This window comes from Sminthopsis crassicaudata, chromosome 1, assembly GCF_048593235.1.
Source record: "Sminthopsis crassicaudata isolate SCR6 chromosome 1, ASM4859323v1, whole genome shotgun sequence".
Classification (NCBI taxonomy): Eukaryota; Metazoa; Chordata; class Mammalia; order Dasyuromorphia; family Dasyuridae; genus Sminthopsis; species Sminthopsis crassicaudata.
Genome location: NC_133617.1, coordinates 754,982,648 through 755,002,970, shown reverse-complemented (window position 1 = coordinate 755,002,970; position 20,323 = coordinate 754,982,648). Strand labels below are relative to the sequence as shown.

At 44.4% G+C, this 20,323-nt stretch overlaps 1 long non-coding RNA gene across 1 annotated transcript in view; it reads right to left on the bottom strand.

Annotated features, from left to right (window-relative positions):
• Positions 1 to 8,220: 8,220 nt before the first annotated feature.
• The window catches only part of LOC141555980 (uncharacterized), a 47,039-nt gene continuing 34,936 nt past the window's right edge, over positions 8,221 to 20,323 (bottom strand). Inside the window, exons 2-3 of the long non-coding RNA XR_012486400.1 lie at positions 12,069 to 12,305; positions 8,221 to 9,704 (exon numbers count right to left, since the gene is read on the bottom strand). This is a non-coding gene — a long non-coding RNA (uncharacterized LOC141555980). The remainder of the gene's footprint in view (positions 9,705 to 12,068; positions 12,306 to 20,323) is intronic.

Below are 20,323 nucleotides of genomic sequence, written 5' to 3'. Positions count from 1 at the left end.
GCTATAGGGAATGACAAGCAAAATCATTTCAGAAAAACCTGGAAATACTTATCTGAACTGATACAAAGTGAAGTAAGCAGAAACCAAAAAAAAAAAAAAAAATCCCACACAATAACAGCAATACTGTAGCATAAAGGATTGTGAATGACTCCGTATTCTCAGCTATACAATGATCCAAGACAATCCCAAAGGACTAATGATGAAACATGATATCCACCTCCAGAGAAAGAACTCATGTTTTCTGAATACAACCTAAAACATGCTATTTTTCATTCTTTTTTTGTCATCTTCTACAAAATGACTAAAATAGAAGTATTTTTCATGGTTGCACAGGTTTACCTATCTGAGGGAGAAGGAAAGAAAGAGAATTTAGAACTCAAAACTCTTTAGAATCTTAACATTTGTTTTAACATGTAATTGGGGAGAATAAAATATTAGTAAATTTTTAAAATTCATTTTGCTTGTGGAAAAAATTTTAATTGTATATCATCAAAATTATCTCTTTTATTCTTCATAATGCTCCTGAATCTTCTTTGGTCTCAAATTTTTCCCTTATCAATAAATATGACAGATAAGCTCTTTAATGCTCTCTTAATTTGTTTATAGTATCACCCTTTAGGTATAACTCACCTTTGACCTCTTTTTGGTATATGATGTGAGATGTAAGTCTATATCTACTTTTGCCATCCTATTTTCCAGTTTTCCCAGCAGCTTTCATCAAATAGTGAGGTTTTTTTTGTCTTAAAAGCTTGGATCTTTGGCTTTATTCTATTCTAGGTTACTTTGGTCACTTACTAGAATGTAATTCGTACCTAAACTATTCATTTCATTGATCTACCACTCTACTTTTTTGCCAATAACAGATTGCTTTGGTAATTACCACTTTAGAATACAGTTTAAGATCTGGTATGACTAGACCACCTTCTTTTGTATTTTTTTCCATCAATTCCTTTGATATTCTTGAGCTTTTATTTTTCCAGATGAATTTTGTTATCTTTTTCTAGTTCTATAGTCGTTTTAATAGTTTGATATAGCACTGAATAAATAATGTAAGCAGAATTGTCATTTTTATTATATTGGTTAAACCTACCCATGAACCATTTATATTTTTCCAATTGTTTAGATCTGGCTTCATTTGTATGAAATGTGTATTCATATAATTCCTGGGTTTGTCTTGGCAGGTAGACTCTCAAATATTTTATATTATCACAATTATTTTAAATGGACTTTCTCTTTCTATCATGTGCTGTTCAACTTTGTTGGTAACATCTTGATTTCTTGGTTCTACTTACTTTACTCTGTATCAGTTCATGTATATCTTTCAATGCCTCTCTGTATTTATCAGATGCATCATTTCTTACAACACAGTAATATTCCATAACGTTCATGTACAATAATTGTGTTTTTTTGTTTGTTTGCTATCTGAGGAAATTGGGGTTAAGTGACTTGCCCAGGGTCACACAGCTACAAAGTGTTAAGTTTCTGAGGCTGGATTTAAACTTGGATCTTCCTGATGTCAGGATCAGTGCTCTATCCACTATACCATCTAGCTGCCCCCAGCAATTGCTTTAGTCATTTACTTTATTTATAATTCTTAGCTATCATAGTAAAGTGCTACTATAAATATTTTTTAAGTATTTAGGAACTTTTTTTTCCTTACTGATGGCTTCCTTAGGTCATAATTTCAAAAATGGAGTTTCTTGTTCAAAAGGCCTGGATATTTTAGTCATTTTATTTAAATAATTTCAAATGGATTTTTAAATGGTTTTCCACTTTACAGTTCCATTAACAATGCATCCTTCCACACACCCTCCAATGTTGACTGTTGCCATTTTCTGTCATTTTGTCCATTTGAAGGGTGTGAAATAAAACCTCCTATTTTAATTTATATTTCCCTTATTATGAGGATTTGGAGCATTTTTCCCCTTGGTTGGGAATTCTTTGCTGTTTTTTTGAGAATGGTTTCTTTATATTATTTTATCATGTATCTGTTGGAGAATGGTATATGTGTATATATAATATGCATATCTATACATGTGTGCATATACACATATATAATTAATTTATACAACTTGTATAATACTTGCCAGAGAAATTTGATACAAAGATTTTTTACAATACTTCCTATCCTTCATATCCTAGAAGCATTCAGATTGTTTGTACAGAATATTCATGTTTTAATAACAATTAGAGTAGCAAGAATGATGCGTTCCTTGAAATGGAAAAACACACCTAAAGAAGGGAAATTGGCTCAAGATACTTTATGACAGCATATCAGAGGGAAGCATCAGTTCTCTGCTGAATTAGTCGAAAGCAGGGAGTAAGCTAGTACAGACATGTGAAGGATGATTTCAATGAAAATTGGAAAATCCAATTTGTCAAGGAAGGGAGGAGAATAGAGAACAGAGAGACAGAGACAGAGAAAGACAGAGACGGGCAATCCGAGTACAAAGACAGAGGGAGAGAAAGAAGAAAGCAGGGAAATCTTCAGCATTTTCCAAAAATATTTATTTCTGGTCTTAGCAGACCAGAAATATGGTTTTGCTGACAAAATGGCTCCTTGCCATAGAGCTTCCCAACAATTCAGCTTTGATGTACAGAAAGATCTACCTCTGCAGAGCTGAAGCTGAAGCTCCTGGTGCCACAGTAGCCACAGAATGCAGGAAAGGACCCAGAGCAGCAGGCTACAGGGGACATGGGCAGCCAGGCTGGAACCAGTCAGATCTAGGCTTCCTCCCAGTAGCCACAGAAGTCTATTCTCTACCCACTGTACCATATAGCTGCCATGAACAAAAGAAAGGCATATTGACTAAGAGGAGTTTGGCCTGAATTTTGCTTCCACAGAATGAGAGGTGTTTCTACTCTGACTTCTCTCAAATTAGTTCCTTCTTTAATAGCATTAGGCAGAACTAGGCAGGGATATCCAGAGACCTATACTTTTAGCCAAAACGTCTGACCTTTGTTGTCTATTCTCTCTTCCCCCCAAGCACATTAATCTTTTGAAAAATCCCTTCATCTTATTTATGGCACAGATTTCAGAAGTAGGCTCTAGCTTGCTGCAGCAGCCACCGAAGGACACAGCCACCACCGATTAACCTGGGAGAATGGATGGATTCCAGGGCCTTGAGGTCATCTCTAACCCCATTCCCACAGGGAGCTCCCCTCTCCCTAAGGGGTGACTACAAAGGGGCAGCCTCAGTGGGGAGGAGCTGAGATGTGTTGGAACAGGAGCTGAGAGGCCATGTTTCCAATGCATTGTTCAGAAGGCTCTTTCTCAGAGCTGGGTGGGACCAGCTGATCTCTGGGTCCTCTTTCTTATCAAACTTTCTGCGATTCTGCAAAAGAAGGCCTAAGTCCTGGAGCATTGCAGCAAATCTCATGGTCCTCACTTGGATGCTAATGTGACCAACCCATTAGTTTCATAAATTGCTAGAAGGGGAAGGGACCTTCAGATCTGCCGAAAGAGTCCCATATCTTTATTCTACAGATGAAAAAAGACCCTCTGAGCAGGGAAGGGACCTACCTTGAGTAAACAGCTAATTAGGGAGAGAACCGAGACTGGGGGCCACATCCGAAGCACCTTCTTCCAACCCTCACCACCAAAATTACTTTGTGAATATGTGGTATTTCATTCTGGGTCTATATTGGCAACCACATTGCCCAGCCCCTAAATATCAGTTCTTACAGTTCAAGAATTAGTGCTCGCACCTGGCTCTGCATTAATTATTAACATGATAAATGTAATAATCTACATATAATTTGATAATGTTATATATAATTAGCATAATTAATGCTTGTTTAAAGAAGCAGTGGCTCACTGAATGAAAGAATGAATGAATGAATATAGCACTTGGCTTTCCAAGTTTGAGGAACAGTTTCCTTAATTGTCAAGGAATATTTAAGCTTAAGCTAGATCTTGTTTGCCACAATTTTTTTTAAGCCAACAACCTTGCTAGCTGTCAGAAGCTTCAGGAAAACAGATAGCCCTGCATTTGTTTCTGCCTTTACCAGCTCCTTACCATCAGGACAATAAATAGAACAGGACCAGCAGAGCTTTATCTCAGACTCTAACATTTAAGAAGGAAGAACAGCACCCAGATTGAGCTGAGCTTAGCACCTAGTTAAGCAAAGAGCATGTTGGACAGCTCCCAAGTGACCTGGGCTTCTCCTTTGGGGCAGCCATGATGGGGGAGGATCAGACAGATGCACTGCATGCTGGGAAAGGGGTGCAAGAGATTCCTCTTTCTCTTCCCAAACTACATTCATTTTAAAAGTGTACTCAATAACGCTTCCTGTGCTTCTTGTTTGGGAGCTGATCCTGTAAGGAAAAATGCTTCCAGCATCAGGAGTATTCAGTATAGGCAAGATAGCTCAGTGCTTCCCATCATAAATAGGGCCTGACTAGTTTACATCTCAGTTATCCAGGGGCTTTTTAAAGGTTCTGAATGAAGAAAGTGTCACAAATGTGGGACAGTGGCTTCCTGCTCAATATCTGGCACACGGAAGCATGGGAAGCTAGATCCCCGAGCCTGAGGGCGCCTGACCTGGCTCAGTTTTAGCCTTAATACATTCCCTGAACATCCACACAGTCTACAAAATGGCCTGCATTGCTCTGACAGTCTTTCTTAATTGACCTGAATTTTCCTTCTTTCTTATTTTTCTTTAAAACTTATTTGTTATATGAGATAATTCTCTGGGAGAAGGAAAGGAAGACTGGGAGGAATTATGAAGATTTTAATATTTATATCATATTATTTTATATGTATATGTATATATATATATATATACATATATACACATATATACATACACATATATATATGGGCTCAAGTTCCATGATCTATGTTGTCTGTGTGACTGGCTGAGTTGGCAGTTCCCTAAGGCTCTAGATACAAACAGGAGCCAATCTGTGCTGATGGGAAAGGTTACTTCTCTCCTAGTCCCTTTTATCAATAAAATCACGGACTCAGTCCAGAAAGGAACGATGGCAGGTATTGTGCCAAGTACTGAGATTGTAAATACCAAGAGAAGACAAGAGGGCTTTGCCTTCAAGGACCTTACAATCTTTGGTCTAGATTTTGTTCTTTTTTCATCTCTAACTTTGGCAATGTAGCAGAGGGATGGGAAATTACCTAAGTGCCCGAGTCCTTGGAGTCAGGGGAAGAAGCTCTGATACAGGATGCTCTTAGAACCCCAGGAGTTACAGCTAGAAGACTACATCCAGTCTACACTCTTCACTTTACAGGAAATGAAATTGAGACCCATGAATGTGCCTTCAGCCATCCAATGTCATGAAGGGCAGAAGCCCTCTGACTGCCCCCATCTGAGGCTTGGATGAGTCTCTCACAGCCCACTCAGCGCCTATGTCATCTGGACTCCCTGAAGGCAGATTCCTGTTCTTTTGTTTAGCATTTCTAATCTCCTCAGCACTGTGATGAATCCATATCATTAGGAAGAATTTAATGTGCATTTTAATAGAAAATTTTTAATGGACATGAGGCTCTCAGCTCCTGGGCAATCAATAAGCTTTACAACCAAATGAGTTCCCCACAGAAGCTTTAAATGATAGGTATCTAAAAATTAATTTTAAAATAATTCCATTTCAGTGGGTTTATGGCAAACCCCTCATAAATCCAGGACTCAGTGGTGAGGGTCAAGTCCCTAGCATCTTTGTGATGAACGGCATTTTTCTTGGTTTCCATTTGTCCTCAGGGGCAAGGACAGTGGGAAAACTCTCAGAAAGGGCTACAGTCATGACAAACAACATTTAGATTCTAAAAGCCTAAACAATCCACTTTTCTGTGCAAACGCCTACAGGAAGTTCAGCTCTCGTGGGTTTGGATGGCAGAGAGATAATGGCCACAACCTGACTCAGCTTTCTGCAGGTAGATGAGAGAGCCTGGCACCAGCAGTCCTGGGAAGCCAGAAGGCAAATGAGCTTCTGAAAACTGCTCTCCCTGCTCCCCGAGAGACAGCAGGCTTGACCAGCAAGAGCAAAAAATGCCTATTTCTGATTTCTTAAATCAGATTCAGCTGCAGACCCTGGGCTCTGTCTGCCATAGCATGTCATTTGGCAATTTGCCCCGAGATATGGTGTTTAGAGAAAGGTCAGGGAAGAGCTTCAAGTGAAAGGGGTACCTGGCTGCCAACCCCGAAGATGTCCTGTGCCATCAGCCCCAAAGGGACATGACCTGGCTGCCTCTGTTTTGCAGCCATGCCGTGTATGGTTGGCTACAGAGCCCATTTCATGTCTAATGGCTTCTAATTGTTAGAGCATGCTCCTTTTACGAGCTGAAGTCAGCCTCACTGAAGTTTATGATCTAATTTTGGGGCCATCTATCGCTCTTATTTCTGCCCTTCAGGGTCAAGCAGGATAAGTCAGATATCATTTCCACCTAAAAATCCTTGAAATGTTTGCAGGCAATTACCATGCCCCCTCCATTCAAATATCTTTTTCCCAAGCTAAACATCCTTGAGATGTCAGGAGGAGAAAGCACAGGACTTGGACAGCAGTGGGGAGTGGGAGAAGGGAAAGGCTGGTTAGGGACACTCCTTCTGGTACCTGAAATCCTGGTCACTGGAGATGGCTCTGAAAGGCATCTTTAGAGTCAATCTTCAGGTCCTGAAGAAAGAGAGGGGCCCAGCAGAAACTTAAGGACAGATCCTTATGATTCATTTGAAAGAAACGTATCAGTATTATGGCAGATAAAAAAGGTCATTTACCTGTGAGAAGATTTGGGGGGTGGGCGTGGAGGGGAAAGACCTGCATTTGGAGATCGATTAAAATGAGGTCAGAAATCATCAAGCTTGAAGGGGTAAAGCCAAATCATTCTGCCAGGGTTGGTGAACCCCAGGCTTGACTAGTGATGGGATCCTCTCTAACACCACCAGGGCCTCTCTACTGCACAGAAAGCCTCCGATTTCGTAGGTCTCAACTCTATCACATTCCCCTTTCTCATCTCTCCTCAAGCTCTTAACAGCGACCCTATGACCCTTTCCTCAAGAGATCACCTCACCTCCCATACTCCCATGTTCTGTCACCTCAGTTTCCCCCAGCCTCACAAACCTCCTCATTCTGCCTTCTATTCTTCAAAGATGAGGTGTCCCTCCTTTTGTCCAAGCAGATGACTGAAAGCCTTGTTTCTGATACCATCCCCATCCCCCTGAATCCCAGCTTGTCCTGTTAATCAGTAGTCTCTTATGTTTAATCTTTCCTTTCCTGCTGTGTCCCTCCCTTCTGAATGCAAACAGGCCCAACCCACCCACCCCAAAAACCCAAGACTAAGTCAGCTGCTCCCTGATGTAATAATAGTGAATGTGGGGAGAGGAACAGGTGCGAGAGTCTTTTCCTTCAACAACATGAATTTAGATTGGTCTTTTCCATCTTCTCTCTTGAAGCTGGAAGCCAACTCAACACCACACTGTTCCAAAAAAAAGACTGGATAAAAAGTAAAAATCTCCCTCTTACCGCATCTCCATCAGTAAGAAAAGAGTTCTATACTAAGGACTTTGGAACAAGGATTATAAATTCTTCAGGCCATCAACAGCAGAATTACTAGGAATTAGACCCCACCTGGTTTTCACCTCCTTTTATGGCTGTTGATAGAAGCTAAGATCTTTATTCAAAGGTTCCCATCATTCTAATGTCCCAGAATTCCTCTTTTCTTGCATCTAACTAAATCAGTCTTTAGGGCAGGTTCCCTACTATCTCCACCTTATACAAAATTTCAAGATAAACTTAGACTGATGAACTCTAAATGCAGATTGAAGCATATTTTTTCACTTTGTTTTTCTTGCTTTTTTCTAACATGGCTAATGTGAAAATATGTTTTGCATGACTTCACATGTCTATGAAGGGTATCCTATCATTTCCCTTCCCAGTAGAGATGCTAGAGGGGCTTGAAGGAGGGAGAGAATTGGGGATTCAAAATTTAAGATTGAATTATTTAATGTAATTGGAAATATCTAACAAAATAAATAAAAATACAATTTTTTAAAGACGAAAAAGCTTAGGCTGTCTTAACTCTTCTGCCTGCTTGAATGAGAAAGAAGCCTCTAGAAGATTTCAGGACAAAGAGCCCCTCCTCCCACCCCTGCCCTATGGTTAGCCTATTCTGCTTCTGCCCATATTTGGCTTATTTATTATCTTCTGCTTTTAATTTTCTTCAATCCAACAGTCATTTACAGAGCACCTGTCAAGTGTCAGGTCCTGTACCGGGAACTAGTCAGGGATTAGGAGACAGGGACAAAGGAGAAACAACCGTCCTTGCCCCTCTAGTCTCCTGGTTGGAATCCTTGGATTCCATCATTGGGATGACAGGATTGACAAAAATGAAAGGGCAGCTCTGGGTTCATTTTGGGTAGGAAACACAAGAACATTTAGGGTGCATACTGATGCACTTTGCCCCTTTTCCACTGATTGATAGCTCCTCTACAGATCAGGAGATGGTCCCAGATTTGCTGTGGCCAGTCAAATGATCAATTAATCAACAAGTATTTCTATAGAGCCCCCAATGGGCTAGGCACTATGCACAGGGTTTGGGTCAGGAAAATGAAAGCAATTGCCCTCAAAGATCATATTTTAATGGAGGATACAGCATGGACGTGCATAGGTCTATACATGATTCCCACAGAATCAATCCAAGGTAACCTTAGAAGGAAAGCTTCTAGCAGCTGAAGGGACCAGGAAAGGTAGGAGTTGAGCTATATTGAAGAAAACCAGAAAGTTCAAGAAGCAGACAGGAGGAGGTAATGCATCCCCAACAAAGGGGGATGTTACAAAGGTGTGGAGGTGGGAGATAGGGGGCCTTCTGTCAGAAACAAGTTTTTAATAAAGACTAGCAAGTAAAGAAGGGGAGGAAGGCGTGAGCCTGCAAAGCTAAGAAGGGACAAGGCTGTTAAGGAAAAATGTTTTTATCTGATCCTGGAGAAGAGAAGGACGGAAGGAGATTGGAAAGAAGGAGACTGACAGGAGTGCACGTGTCCAGGTCACTGAAAGCAATCAGCGTTTGGAGAAGTGCACAAATAGGCTCTCCTTAATGGTGTTTTTTCTTTTTATCTCAAAAACTATTATTTTCCAGGAATTGGGTGAACCAAGTGATGCTCCTGGAGGCAGCTCCTGGCTCAGAGCAGTGATTGCTGGCCTGAGAACTCACTCCTTCTGGACATAGATTTCCAGCTGTGGTAATTGGTAAGAGTCTGGGCTCTCTCCGTCCTCTTGCTATTCCTGGCATTATTGATTTCTGGGCATTCGTAATGCAGCTCATTTTCAAGCCCACTGACTCCCGGGGAAGGCTGCTCACTAAATGGATCCATTTCTGCCACGATAATCACCAAGACAGTGTCTTTCTAATGGGCCTGGCCGAATAATACCACTGGGAGAAGCCTTCGGGTCACTCAAAGAACTAAAGACCCTTTTACTTCAAACCGATGGGAACAAGCAACTGAGCGACAATTGGGCTCCTCTGCTCACCCATGTCCTGGAGCCTCTGGCCCTCACTGGCACATAAGGATTGTTGATCTGAATCCCTCCCCGGGAGCCTTCAATCTCTCGCTCCCGATGGCACGGCCGACGATGCAAAATCGGCAGAAGCTGGCTCAGTTGGACCTTTCCCACGAGGTGGCTGCCTCATCCAGGCCACTGCTCCCAGGCCTTCCTCAGAAGGGGAAACAGGAAGGAGAAATGGGGTCGGTCTTCTTCCCAGCTTTTTCATCAGAACAAGAAAATGCTAGAGTTAAGTAGCAAAGGACGTTCAAGACCCCGAAGCCAAAGAAACACAGGAAGAGAGGCTAGGGGAGTTGCCCGGATCACATGGCTTGCCGGCAGCTCAAAAAGGATGGGAATCAGGTCTTCACGCCCATAAGTGCAGCCACTTCCCTTCCCCCTGGAACCAGCAACCCTTACAGTGTAGACACTTTCAGTGACGTAGATCGCATCCCAGTGGTGCCATTTAGTGCAAGACGAAAATCTGTCTTAGTTGGGCAGACAGGCCAACAGCCCCCCCTCCACCCCCAGTCCCTGTGGCAACAATTTTCCGAGGCTGCCCAGGTCATCCCCAGGGGCACCTCCTGTGGGGCAGAGGGAGGGGAAGAGGAATCCTCCCAGCTTCTGCCCTCGGCTTCTAAGGCCCCAGATCTGGCGGTGAGCTCTGCCCGGGCTTTGGGTGCTCCCGGGGAGTTCTATTTCTGAGAGCCATATTTGAGCCTCCTCCAGCCTTGGCCCAGCCAGGGCCTCTCTATGGGGATTCTTATTCTGACCAGAGCCGAGTTCATTCCAGCCCCAGAGCCATAAATCCTGAGGCTGCCACAGATACAATCACAGTCAGCCGAGAGCCCAGCTTTATGGGAGAGCAGAGGCTCCAGGGAACCAGGCCCGGCTTGGGAGACTGGGGGAATGAACAAGCCTTTGATGCTGATAACGGGAGCCTATTTCTAAAGCCCAGCACCGCAGGTAGGACTGAGTCACCACTGAAAGGACGCAGAGCCTGGGACAAAGGAGTCCACAGTCTGTGGTCCACAAGGAGCCCTGCGTCTCTCCTGAGAGCTCTGGGCTCAGCGCAAAGACTGGGGGAGCCACAGTCATGCCCCCCCAGCTCCCTGTCTGGCAAGAGAATAAGGCTCCTGGCCAGATACTGGAAATCCACAGCACAATAAAGGAAGTGCCTGAGCCAGCTGCCAATGAGGGCCTTTGTGCGCACTGCCTGGGGGCTTCCTGGAAGAGGAGTTCTGGCAGCTGAGCTTTAAGGAGGAATAGGAACTTCGCAGGGGAAGATGGAGGAGGATAGGGGAGGAGGGCAGCACAGGCAGAGGAGCAGAATGAAAAAAGACTTGCAGGTGAGAGAGGGACAGAGCGATTCCGTCGGACTCTATGCCACCTAAGAGAAGCCTTGAAAGGGAGGGAGACAGGTGACCATGGGCGTGTGGAACATCTGGCACGAGAACCTGAAGCCTGATAAAGGTGAGGGAGAAGATCATTGTGCCGGGGTGCTCTCACTCTGAAGCATGTTCTGTGCTTCAGGATGGCCTGAAGTTCTTTGAGAGCTGCCCGGGAGCCTCCTGACCCTCCCAGACTGGCACGGGGAAGGTTCTCTGCTCTCCTGCTAGGGAGGGATTTCCTCATCGGAACTCTCTGGTCCAGTCACAAACTGGGGCCAAATCTAAGATGCAAAGGATGGAAGGCTGAATATCCTTCAGATGAGCTGAAGCTGGGGGAGTGGACAGCTGCTTTCTCTTGGCATTAGAGCTCAGCCACAGACACCCAGCCCTTCTGAAGAGTAAAAGCTGCCATTATCTGGACCGTTGCCAACATGCCATCATTGGTGAAAACCCAGTCCAGGAGGGTTGGGGAAGGAGGTGCCCACGTGCCCTCCCTTGGATCTCCCTGCCGGCCTCGGGTCTGTGCTCCCCGGGGTTAGCGGCATTTTTGCCATAAGCCCAAATGGAGGCAGTGAGGGCAAGATCTGGAGCTCTGGGGCCTCGCCTCTGAGGCCCCCATGGACCTCATGAGGTGTGGAAGGATAAGATGCAATGGGATGGGACAGGGTGGGGTGGGGTGGGGCAGGACAGGACTGGGCAGAATAGCAGCAAATAAGAGCCAGTGTGCTCAGCAAACTGGAACATCAGGCGGAGCGTTTCTAGGTCTGCCACCTGAATACGGCATTGTCTTGGAGTCCTTCCTCAGACTGAGTAACGGTTTGTTGAAAACTTAACGATTAATCAATCAGAATATTTATAGAACGTTTTATGCCCTGAGTATCTAGGGTGACCTGGATACTCAGAAGGAGGAGCTGAAGGGAAGCCCTTAGCAAAAGACTTGGAGGATGCAGTGAATTGACCAGAAGACTTGGGGAACTGCATGACCTCTGTCACTGCCCCTCTTCCCCTGTGAGCTTCAGCAAGCCTGGGGCCTTCCCATGGGCTACTATAAGGCTCTGCCTGGAGCAGACCACCACACATGCCCAATCCTTGGGGACCCCTCCGCCCTCACACAGGACTCCCATCCACGGAGATCATTGGGGTGGGGTGCTTCACAAACCTTACAATGCTAAATAAAAGTCAGTTATTATTACCTGGTTTGGCTGTTGATGGATAATGAGTTTTTTAAATGCAGGGGATGACGGTCCATCATTGGAAAAGGCAGCCATCAGTCAAGCAGTGTTTGTTTTCAGAGTGCCTGAGACATCACGAGGCGATGTCTTGACTCAGGTGAATGGGACTGATGCTGCACAAAATCACTGGCCTCCCTTGGTCAAGATATTTGGCAATGGCTCAGGACGGAGCAGTTGACCTTGACATCTCATGTGTCTCTAAGCACTCAAGAAAATTTTAAAAATAAATAAATAAATAAACCAAGCTCTAAGCACTCAGCAGCATCCTGAGTTTAGCCCATTTGGCAGGTGATTTATCAGAGTGGGGCCCTAGAGTTTCTTGGAGCCACAGGTGAGAGCTGGGTGACAGGTGGACACCAAAGGTAGAGAAGCAGCCCTAAAAAAAGGCTTCACCCTATCACATAGTGGCAGTCCTCCTTTGTGAACCCCTACACCCCATTCATGAGCAGTCAGTTAACATGTATGAAGTATCTACTATGTATTGGGCACTGTGCTAAGGGCTGGGATACAAAAAGGAGCTCAAGGAGCTCCCAGCAAATGGGAAAGACAATGGGCAGAAGACTGTACAAGAAGCCATAGACAGGATAAATTGGAGGTCAGAGGGGAGGAGCTACAATGGAGGAGGATTGAGAAAGGCCTCCTGTAGGAAGTGGAATTTTAGCTGAAACTTTGGAGAAGCCAGGAGATGGAGAGGAAGAGAAAGGGCATCCTGGCTAGGGGGATAATCAGTGCAAAGAATCAGAGCTGAGAAATGGATGGTCCCGTCCCGGGAACAGCCAAGAGGCTGGGGCTGTCAGCAGATGCATCGAGCATCTCAGGGAAAATTGTCTGCCACATAAAGGTCTTCCAACCTATCCTGGTGGTCATTCATGCCAATCATCCAGGACTAGTCATTCATCAAACACACAGCCATGGTGGTCTGCTGCCTCCAGGAGAACACAAAGGCTCCATTGCCTGGGCTCATTGTCCCCAGAGAATGCCAGGTTTTGTTGACCTAAGGAGAGCTGCTGCCGTCCCCAGTGAGACAGGCCCAGGGAGAGCTGCTGCCGTCCCCAGGGAGACAGGCCCAGGGAGAGCTGCTGCCGTCCCCAGGGAGACAGGCCCAGGGAGAGCTGCTGCCGTCCCCAGGGAGACAGGCCCAGGGAGAGCTGCTGCCGTCCCCAGGGAGACAGGCCCAGGGAGAGCTGCTGCCGTCCCCAGGGAGACAGGCCCAGGGAGAGCTGCTGCCGTCCCCAGGGAGACAGGCCCAGGGAGAGCTGCTGCCGTCCCCAGGGAGACAGGCCCAGGGAGAGCTGCTGCCGTCCCCAGGGAGACAGGCCCAGGGAGAGCTGCTGCCGTCCCCAGGGAGACAGGCCCAGGGAGAGCTGCTGCCGTCCCCAGGGAGACAGGCCCAGGGAGAGCTGCTGCCGTCCCCAGGGAGACAGGCCCAGGGAGAGCTGCTGCCGTCCCCAGGGAGACAGGCCCAGGGAGAGCTGCTGCCGTCCCCAGGGAGACAGGCCCAGGGAGAGCTGCTGCCGTCCCCAGGGAGACAGGCCCAGGGAGAGCTGCTCCTAGACAAACACAGGCTCTTGTGGGGCTCACCATTTGACCAATTGCCTTAGCTAGGTTTATGCAAGTTTGTATCCACAGAAAACTACTGTTATAAAAGTAGTTTCCTGGAGCCTCAAAAGGAGCCTTTATTTTCCTGTAAGTGAAGACCTTACTCCCAGAGAGTGTCTCACTCGCCTCATCTTGAGATAGAGAAAAATCAATAAGAACCCCAGCCATTGAAGAGGGACGGAGCTCGTCATCAAGTAATCCAGTGAAGCAATAAACATGCTCCTTTTCTATTGATTGACCTTTTAAAATGTTCCTTCTCTAATTGTGCTGGTTAATATAAACAACAATCAGAAACAAGTCCATGTAAGAATTTGTAATTGTTTTCTTAAAAAAAAAAAAAAAAAAAAAAAAAAAGGAAAAGGAAAATTATGTCAGCACAAAGAGAAAAATGCCCACTTCCCATCCAGAAGGGTTATGGGGTTGCCAAATCAAAGAGACTAGAAAGCAACAGTGAGAAAACTCCTGTCCCAGTGAAGCTCCCCAGAGGCTGTAAACACCCTCACCTCTAGTTGAGAATTTGGCTGCGCCAACTAGCCTCTCTTCAGCATAAAGTGGGTTTCGGACCTTATTGGACCCATTATCACTAACATGGTCATAAACTGATCTCTACTCCAAGGATGTCTCACAGTTATGTAACTCAATGAAAGGTGGGGAGTTCCTTCCAGAAAAGAGTTCTAAAATCTCTGCAAGCTCAGAAATTCAAAGGATCATAAAAGTGCTCTAGTCTCTGGGTTTGAGGATGATGACTTAAACTTTCTGCAAAAATAGAAAAATTTCATCTCTTACAATCTCAAATATGGCGCCCACACCTAATGCAGAGAAAAAAAGCAACATTTTGTGTGATTCTCAATATAAAAATATTCAATAAAATATTGGCAAAGAAACGATGAAAACCTTTAACTTGTTGAAAGAGTTCTGCATTCTCCACTTGGGGTGGAGCCACAAAGAAGCACTAAGAATAAGTCAGCTCACTGAACTTCCCTTTGTCAACTGTCCCTTGGTATGTCTGATTGCAGGTAGATATCTTTGATGAAAAGATGCATTTGGTGGCTCCCTCAGCCCAGACTCCGTGGAAACCACAGGCACTCTTGCTCTCCTATCGGCCTGAGGAACTCCCTCACTTCCTAACTCCAGCAGTGGCAGCCTGTCCTGATCCGAACCCCCACCCTGACCTCCGCTGTGGCCTCTTGAGCTTCTCACTGTCTAGAGTGACTCTCTAGGGAGCTCCATTCTCCCTACTGTTGTTAAAGAACGAAGATAAAAGTGAACATGACCATGAACCCTGGGGGGCTTTGGCCTTCCATGGCTATGGGGGATGGGTTTGTTCGAGTCTATCGGTAAGCCGAAGTCAACTGGCACTCACTATGGCGGTCTAAGATATTAAGAGAAAATGTGCCTCCTGGGGCTGCCCTTCCCTTCTCTTTGGGACATTTCTAAAGGTTCACAGAGTGCTTAAGCCCAAAGATAAGGGGAGGAAATGCCTCATGATGAGCTCTTCGAGAGGTCATGAGATCCCAGAGAGGGATACTATACATATGGAAGTGCCAGGGGAGGCCTTGCAGACTGGTTATGGCCACACGGGGGTGGCCCACCCCCAATCAATTAGTGGGGTAAATGAGGAGAGAGTAAAGCAGATAAGAAAGGCTGGAAGTGATCTATGAAGAACCCAGGCCATGAATCAGCTTCCCCCTTTTACCACAAACTGCCTTCCAAAGCAACAAAGTGGCCCTGGCTCCTGAAACCTCATCTGCCATGTAATTGGGAGCTGCGGATGCCAGGAAAGCCTCCTCGGAGGCAGAGCCAATGACTGTGGCCTCCGGGACTTGGCCCTCCATGGGGTTTATGTGGCCTGTGGGCACAGAGTCCAGCCAGAGCCTTTGTTAGGAGGACCCTGGGAAGGAAGAAGTTAACAAACCATTGTTCACTTTGGGCAAGGAGGAAGCCAGCAGCTACTTCTGCCCTACTTGGCAGAATCAGGGAGGGTGGAGCATCGTGTGGGAATCTTGGGAGTAGCCTGCTGAAGGAGGTTAAGTCTGTGGGGACAGTTGAGGCTATTTGGGACAAGCAAACTGTATGTTTGTATGTGTGTGAAGACAAGCTTTGGCCAAAACCGGGCAAACGTCCCAATTACTAAAAGAGGTAAGATACGGCAAAGTCTGCAAAATATAGGACAGAGATTCTGACCTCAATTCCTGGCGAAATTCTGAGATTTTTATTTTATTTTTTCATTTTTTCTTTTCAAAATATATGCAGAGTTTTCAACATTTACTCTTGGAAAGCCTTGTGTGCCAAATATTTTCTTCTTCTCTTCCCCCCTACCCCTCCCTTAGACAACAAGTAATTCAATGTATGTTAAATGTGCAATTCTTCTATATATATTTCCACAATTATCACTCTGCACAAGAAAAATCAGATCAAAAAAATGAGAAAAAAAATGAAAAATAAGCAAACAACAATAAAAAAGTGGAAATACTGTACCGTGATTCACATTCAGGCTCCATAGCTCCCTCTCTGGATACCGATGGCTCTCTCTATCTCTGGTCTATCGGGATTGGTCTAAATCACCTCCTCATGTTGAAAAGATTGATCACCCCATAATCTTGTTACCGTGTACAATGTTCTCTTGGTTCTACTCCCTTCACTTAGCATCAGTTCATGTAAGTCTCTCTAGGCCTTTCTGAAATCATAAGACTTTTTTAATGAAAGGGATGGTCTATAAGGATTTAGAAAAGGGATTGATGGCAGACTCCCCAAGATGGCAAAACCTTTGCCAAGATGAGTTTAGCCAATACCTGCCCCAAATGACCTCCTTGATAGCCCCAAAAAGTGGATTTCCAGCTTTAATTTGAAGGCCACAAACAAAGGGGCCCCACTTTATTTCCAGAGAAAGCTCAGGCTCTGGCTTAAGGAAGTTTTTCCAGACTTCAAGTCTTTGGATAAATTTGACCCCTTTGCACTTCCCCACCACCACTGCCATTCTTCCTGGTTTAACCCTTTAGGGCCAAATAAATAAATCAAATCCCCAATCCCACCCCCACAGGGCAGCCTTTGAATATTTGCAGACAGACATCACACGTCCTCTGAATCTTCTCTTCTTGAGGCTGTAAACACCCCAATTCCTCCAACCAAGGCCTCATATGACAGCCCCCTGATCCCCCTGACATGGCAGTACCCCATTGCTATCTTGTCTCCAGCTGGTCTCTGCTCTTCCTAATGTGCTGTGATGGCCAGAATGTAATGAAATGTCCCAGATGTGTCTTATCAGGCTAGAGTAGAACCAAACTGCCCCTTTCAGATCTCGGCATCCTTGTTGCTCACAGAGACTCTCTCTTCAACTTGAGTTGACCATCCTCCATGATGATGGCCACACTTTTGGTAAGCAAATATCTCCATTTTACACCAGCCAGGACCCCGGGTTCATGATTACAACTCTTTGAGATGATGCTAAATTGTATCAGGCGCACATGGGATTGGGCAATGAAGTTGAGGCAGATAGGAAGGGGAGAGGGGACCCAAAGAGAAGATATCCAGTGAGCCCCTCTGTATGGCTGGATTTTAAGAACCAGCTAAAATCTGGGGGTTTATAGTCCAGAGACAGAATATTACCTCTCAGTCCTGAGACTGATTTGTGGTTACGGAGAAGTTACAACCTGAGCTCAGAGACCCTTTGGGGGAGAGGGAGAGACAAAAACAGAGACAGAGAGACAAACAGAAAGAGACAGAGAGACCCTGACTAGCAGGATCAAGATGGAACTTTACATTAAGAAGCATCAATGAACAAATGACATCTGACCTTGCCAAGACCTGAACTAGAATGAGTCAGTGGCACGGGGCAACAGGCAAAAGAAAAAAAAAAGGTGAATGACAAAATGAGAGGAGGACCCAGCTGTGGAGGAGAAGGGAGAAGTTAAAGAGGAACATCAGACATCTCAAAGCAGAAAACTTGGACTAAAGCCTCTAGTTGTGCTCACTTTTTCACACACTATGGGACATTGCCCAAATAGACGCTTTTTTCCCAACTTCCCTTCCCTGTGCCTGCCTAAACAGACACTATAATACACTAGACTCATTTTTTACCAAAATGTTTTCTAATAATAAACATGATTTAAAATGTGTATCCTAATACTAATAATCCTGTATCCTCTTCTTTGTCTCAAGGATAAAAAGGCTGGAGGTTAACAAGAAATAAACATAAATTTATATCAGGGCAAAGAGCCAAAACTCTGCCTGAATGTTAAGTAGTTCCTCATTGGGGACTTTGAGCTACTATGATTATGCTATTAATTTCTCATCTAATATAAGCTCCACAAAACAGCAGAGGAGGAAACAAGAATCTGATATTGCCCCCAAAGTAAAAGTAAGCTAATTGTTGTCGAGAGCCTTTCTGATTAAATCTCCAAAGAGAAAGGGTCTTGAAAGAAGTGACCAAAGAAACTGTTAAACACCCCAGGAAGGAAAAAGGAAAGTTTGGGGAAGGATTCAGTTCCCTTCTGGTCCATTAGGGTCCAGAAAGGTAACAGAAAAAGATCACGTTCTGGCAGGCCAACTATATGCCACAATGACACCCAGTGGTACTACCTATGTAAAAGAGAAGACTTTATAATGAGCCCACCTTCCTGAACTCAATCCCTCACTCTCCCCAGTTCAGACTCTCGGATCCTGCCTTTGTCATTCCATACATTAGCTATGCCTTTAAACCACTTGTGACATGGAAATGCAACCAGCAGGCCTTTGTTTGGCTTCTTTGAAGTCATTGATAAAAAGCTCCACACTAGTGGAGTCCCTAGAGGACTCCACTAGAAATCACCCTCCAAGTTGACAACAAACCATTTTTAAAAGGCGGCTCAGAGGGAACGAGATGAGCTAGCTGCAGGCATTCGGAGGGCTATCATGTGGAAGAGGTTTCGGTCTTGGCCCCGAAGATCAGTCACCTGGCCAGCATGACTTCAGCAAAAATAGGCCGTGTCCTATTAACCTCATCTTCTTTTTGAACCGTTACTAGGCAGTTGAAGGATGTGATAGATCTCAACAAAGCTTTAGACAAAATGCCTCATGATCTCCTCTTGGACAACTGGAGAGATGCTGGTTACGTAAGAACATATTAAGGTGCTTTAGGAACTGCTTTAGTGAGCAAGTCCAAGGAGAAAGCATTAATGAACAAGTGTCAACTTAAAGAGAAGTAGCTAATGAAATCCCCAGGAATCTATCTGGCCCTTGTCTGGCTAGACATATGTGTACGTGACAAAGAACTGATAAAGAGAAGTAAATTATAAGTGGCAAAATCAGTCTCCAAAATGGTCTTGGTAAGCTATAACAGGAAGATTATTTAATTTTATAGATGTTTACATTTTACTTTTGTAAGGATAGTAGTCAGCCTAGACAATTCCATCCCGTTTAAGGTAAATGGCAAAATGTTACCAAAAATACCTTGACCGGGTGAGAACACGTCTCTCCTGAATCAGGTATAGACTTTAGACAAAGAGAAATAGAGACTTCGGTGGTTTGTATGTCTTGAAAGTCTTTAGGTGAATTGAAGTATTGCTGCATAGAAGGTGTGGATTGGTTGAGAAATTTTGATCATCTCTTATGTGTTTTCTGTAAAATAGTGAGCTGGCTTAGAACAAAGATTCAAGTTATCTGCTGCTTAAAGTATAAGCCTTCTGCCAAGCTCCTAGAGAGAAATTATGTGAGGAAAAGTGCCTTCTACCTGGTCTCAATCCTTTCCAATCAAAAAGAGACCTAATAAACAAAGTTGCTAGAGTCAACTCAAACCAGCTCATGAAAATCAACTATTAATTTTTCAATGGAAGCATTTTCAAAATGGTTTCAGTTTAATATAATCCAAATTAGGACTTGATTTATTGTTGAGTTAATTTCTAAACCTAAGAGAACTAAGGAGGAAAATGTTCTGTAAGACCAGGTTTTAAAGTGGGTCATGAGTTTCTGAGAGACCGTTGTTAAATATTCACCAGAATACTATGCTCTGGACCAGAAGATCTGGACTTTTCATCAGTGCTCTAGAAGCATCGCTGGAAAAACAGTGGCTAGTGGCAACATCCGTATCCAGAACTGAGAATACACTGAATGCAATGAATAAAGGAAAATTCTAGGCACTACAAGGAATCTAGAAGGAAAACCAGGATGTCAAGATCTAGTTGGCTACTCTTTGTGGTGGCCAGAAACTGGAAACTAAATGGATGCCCATCAATTGGGGATTGGCTGAATAACCTGTGGTATTTGAATATTATGGAATGTTATTGTTCTGTAAGAAATGACCGACAGGATGATTTCAGAAAGGTCTGGAGGGACTGACAGGAACTGATGCCGAGTGAAATGAGCAGGACCAGGAGATCGTTGTATACTTCAACAACAATACTGTATGAGGATCAATTCTGATGGACAAGGCCATTTTCAACAATGAGATGAACCAAATCAGCTCCAATAGAGCAGTAATGAACGGAACCAGCCACACCCAGGGAAAGAACTCTGGGAGATGATCATGAACCACTACATAGAATTCCCAATCCCTCTAATTTTGTCCACCTGCATTTTGGATTTCCTTCACAGGCTAATTGTACACAGTTTCAAAGTCCAATTCCTTTTGTACAGCAAAACAA